Genomic DNA, 4,833 nt, shown 5'->3' on the forward strand with positions numbered 1-4,833 from the left:
AGGAGCGAGTAGTTTCCTCATAGGCCTGAGTCCGAGGACCATGCAGTGCCTTGGTTCTGTCTAACGCTTTCATTTCTCTGTAAGTATCTAGTTTCCCCATAGGTTTGAGTCCGAAGACCATGCAATACCTTGGTTTTTTCTAGTACCCAGGTGTAGAGGAGCGAGTAGTTTCCCCATAGGCCTGAGTCCGAGGACCATGCAGTGCCTTGGTTCTGTCTAACGCTTTCATTTCTCTGTAAGTAGGGGTTTGTCTTCGGACCGCTTTACTGGAGACGATTCCTCCTTCAGTCGGATTAGGATCTTACACGTGGCGTTGATCTCGCCTCCAGCTCGAGCCCCTATCTTTTTTATTTACGAAGCGTCCCTTGGCCGTTCGTGTTCCGCGCTTGGCGTTTCGGTGCGCGAGACGCGCCTTCATTAATGTCCTCGTGAATTAGCATAAATCCAACAGTCTACGGTCCCCTTGAAATTTGGTGGCCTCATTATTAGCCCCGCTGGTAACTCTCTTTTCGAATTCTGCGTGGATTAATTCTCACCAACCTCCATCCTCTATATAAGGCTTTCCGGGGGGATGGTTTCTCCATACTCCATGAACTTTCCAACGCAAACAGAAAAAAAACACACTCCTTCAGCTCCCCCAGCCCCTTTAATAACCCCACCGAAATTGTGACTGGAGTAAGTAGATATGGGGCGGCTTTGGGCGGGTGTGAGGACATTCGTGCCAAGAGCCGTTGTGGCCGCAGCCCCCACTGTGCTTTCGGTGCTGTAGAGTCTAGGCGTAACCCTGATGGTGCCATGCACGGTGGCCCGGAGGGATGTCGTTGAAGTACCTAATGTCTCTCCTCGGAACGCACCCCCGACGGAGGAAACGTGCGAACTCATGACATGGCCGGTGCCCGAGTGTTGCCGTCTCCGACGGCCAATGCTCATGAGGAGTGGAGAGAATCAAAGGAACATCACGGGGGAAGGCGTCCCGGTGCCCCTGCATCTGCTCCTCGCTTTGTTCAAGCTTCGCCGCACCGAGAAAGGAGTTGTTGGTGGCCTTGAAACAAACTGGCCCTCCCCCTTCCCTGCTTTTATTGTCAAGTTCTCCCATTCTCTTGACGCCAATAAAAGCACGAGTTGACACTTCCCTCTAGCTAGTTTTAGGGCGGGTCCACCTGGGCCTCTGATTGTAGAACTAGCTGGTAGGAATAGTTGTAAAGCACGCCTGCCTAAGCCTCTGATTGTAATCTGTAACTTTTCTTTTTATGAAATAATATCGAGCTCTCTTTCTTTGTTGTTGAATCTTCTGTCTCGAACTTTTATCTTTCTGCGTTTTTTTTTTTTTTGCATCACCACCAATCTTTCATAGAACGATTACTTAGAAGCGTCGCCTGTTGCGCCGGCCGGCGCACTAATCCTCCCCACAGACGGTGCCAATTGTAGGGTCTGCTTTTGTAGCCCTAGCCCAAAGGATATGGGTCAAAGGCCCAACGAACCCAGAACAATGAATTTGTAGAGAGTGGATCGAAGGTTTAGGCACTGGCCGACGCTCACGAAGCATGAACTCCTTTCTCTTTTATTGAAAAGATACTTAGAACAGTTTACAACTGAGGGATGCTCCTCAGCTCATGGCCGAGTAGACTTTTTTCCCGCTCCACCCCCCAAAAAAGACCTCTCAAGCCTCCTCTTTTACATTTTGCTCACATTTCTTATATATGCCCATCTTCTTCCTCCTGTTGATCATCTATTGGCCTTCCTCTTGACGGCCTATCCCATCAAAGGTCATATCCGTGCTCAAGTGGTTCACCCTGATCGATGTCGCCCTGGCAAGGGGTTACATCCCCATTAATGCGGCTAGAGGGGTTAGGTGAACGTATTCAATGCCGAGGTGACGGTTCGCCCAGAGCTTGCCCTTCTCCGCACCGAGGTCTCGGACGACCGAGGATAGGGTCATCCTCGGACCCATCGTGCGTCCTCGGCGTGGGCCATCTAGGCCTGGGTTGAAGTGGGCCTTGGCTACTCGATTTTCTGGCCCCACATTAATAATTAAAGTCTTTTTTTAATATACAATATATAAATTATATTCTAGCATAAACTAAGTGTATATGTGTAAAGCTTCCTCTTGGAAACTTGAATCTCAGCCCTTACTTCCCTCTCACGCCTTACAAGAACTTTGTATTTGTAGAGTGACCATTATGTCAATAGTACACAGTGGTAAATATTAACGGAGTCTTATAATTGATTTATTTGGTACCAAAATATGACACTCAAACTATGTAAGCAGATTACATAATGATAAAGTTCTCCACCTTAATAATAACTTTATTTGAAGAGAATATTTTTTGGTAATTTACTAGTTTTAAGAAATTCTACACCACTTAATATTTCTTTATTTTCTTTGTATATTCTCATTGCTTACAAAATTTAAGACAATAACAAAATCAATAACTAACTCATTGATCAAATATTTAAAGTGCATTTGTAGTTATAAATTATGCCTAAAGATGGAGAAGGTATTACATGTTTTCAGTGCATGTTACCTCTCTTTCAGAAGGGAGTGGACCCCACACTGGAAACATTTAGGAGTTTCCACTAAAGATGGGTTTATAGATCAAATAGTAATAATGTCAAATTGATGTGAAGTTTGGCATGTGTGTTAAGAATGTAGAGAATATATAATCCAATTATTAGATTTTCAAATTATTTTTATTAGATAGTGTAACACTCTTTAAAGTTGCACTAGGTATAATTTGAACATATATATATATATATATATATTCAAATGTCTAATAGCTTATCTAACATCTTTTATTTTTTCAACAGAAAAATCTTGGGCAAATTTGAACACCAAAGTTAAACTACAAAGCCTTTGTTATTTTTATTTTATTTTTAATAATTCAACAATTGGGAGTGAGAGATTTGAAGCTTAGATTTCTTGTTTAGCATCATGGAGATGCTAACCAATTGAGTTATAAGACTCTTCGTAATTAAAAAAAAAAAATTGAGATAACAAGGTTTTATGTTACCCTATAAATATAAACATAAACAGTAATATAAAGAAAATTTGTATGATATATTTTTTATTTAAGAGTCAATTTTTTAAGAAAAATAATTATGTATTTTTAATGTTTTAACTTTTATCATATTTCAAAAAGTATAAAGATAATGGGTACCTTTAGGAATTAGGGTATTTATTAATAGACTATTTTAAGAAAGTTGTTATACCACTTTCACTAGAAATATAAAAACGGTAAAAAAAAAAAAATTAGTTACTTTTTTGTTTTCTCATAATTTTTTTAAAAATATTTCTTAGACAAATATTTTTAAGGTATTTATTAATTTTTCCCGTTCAAAATTATAATCCAAAACTTAAGATTAAACCCTTGAAATAAGCAATTGCAATCCTAGTGGATAGTTTTGTTCACACTCTAGTAAAATACAAAACAACAATAATAATAAAGTCCGGGTATAAAAACTAAAAAGCAGTAGAGGCATCTTGTTGTCGTTTTCACCGTCTGTAACTTTTTGAATTGGTATGGAAAGAAAAGTCTCCCGACTTGAATAAATGAGTCTGGCCGTCCAACCTGTAGAGAGGCTATTCCTTTAATTTTGCTTGAAAAGTATCGACCCACAAGAGTGGACAAATACGTTGACCAATTATATTTGTGTGAGTTTGGCTCAAATGGTGGGGTCGGTAAACTTAATTGGTAATAAATTTTCATGTTGTCAAATAAAAGCAATTGATTTGTATTTTACTTTGATTATTATAAAACAAGCGTTATAAATTGAAATTCTATCATATCATTTAAAAAAAAAAAAAGAGTTTAGCTCACTATTGTTGGTGGGTTTAAGATCTTATTTTTATGAGTTTTCTTAAGAATAGAAAAGATAGATTTGACTGTAAAAATACGTAGCAAAAGGCAAAAGAAAGTTTGACAATTAAAATCAGAACAAAATTATTTTGATAATTATTTTTCTTCTCTCGAATGAATGAAGGAGAAGCTTCATTTTTTTTTTTTTCCATTATTTAAGATGGTTAATTACAGAGACGGAATCAGGATTCAAACTTAGGGGAGGCCAAAGAATTCTTTGTTCAAGAATTTTTAAAAGTTGGAATATTAATACTAGAGGTTGACAACGATGTATTGTTAGCATTTTTTTTTTGTATTTTTTTAATCAATAATAAATATTTATAATCAAGAGTTTTGTAAGTCAATTGACACATCTTGATATTTTCAAAGTCTGAGTAAGGTTAGACCAATTCTTTATTCTATCCACATTATAATTTTGTTTAAATCTATTTATTCTATTCACGTAATTCTATACCAAATAACTTCATAATGCTATATATAAAAGATTCTAAAAAAAAAATACAAAAAATATAGTTAAAAGTTCAAATCCATGTCTAGTATTACATTAATAAAACAACTAAAATAATGGTTAATCAAAATCATTCACTAATATTCAGCAAAAAAAGGGTGAGACAATTATTGGTGACTTGGTTAAGGATTTTATTATTATTATTATATATATTTATAATTACTTAGTTAAGGTTGAAGTAGCATAAAGATTTCCTTTAAAAATTTGCCAAGTGTGTCCCGAAGTTAATAAAATATTAAAAATTAATAAAATTCTATCATTAAAAAAAAAATTCCACGGGTTGTGTTAAAGAGCAGCAGCTTTTTAAGTAAATAATTTTTTTTCATGGGTTGAGTTAAAGACACCAACGAACCCAAGTTACTGGTGACACCAATTGGTGTGTGGATAGAGTGATTAGTAGCATAGGAGTTGTCTCTGTGACTAAGGGGTTGAGTCATTTAAGAGGGCCCAAGAGCTCTCAAATGAGAG

Source organism: Quercus suber, unplaced genomic scaffold (genome assembly GCF_002906115.3).
Source record: "Quercus suber isolate HL8 unplaced genomic scaffold, Cork oak 2.0 scaffold_561, whole genome shotgun sequence".
Lineage (NCBI taxonomy): Eukaryota > Viridiplantae > Streptophyta > Magnoliopsida > Fagales > Fagaceae > Quercus > Quercus suber.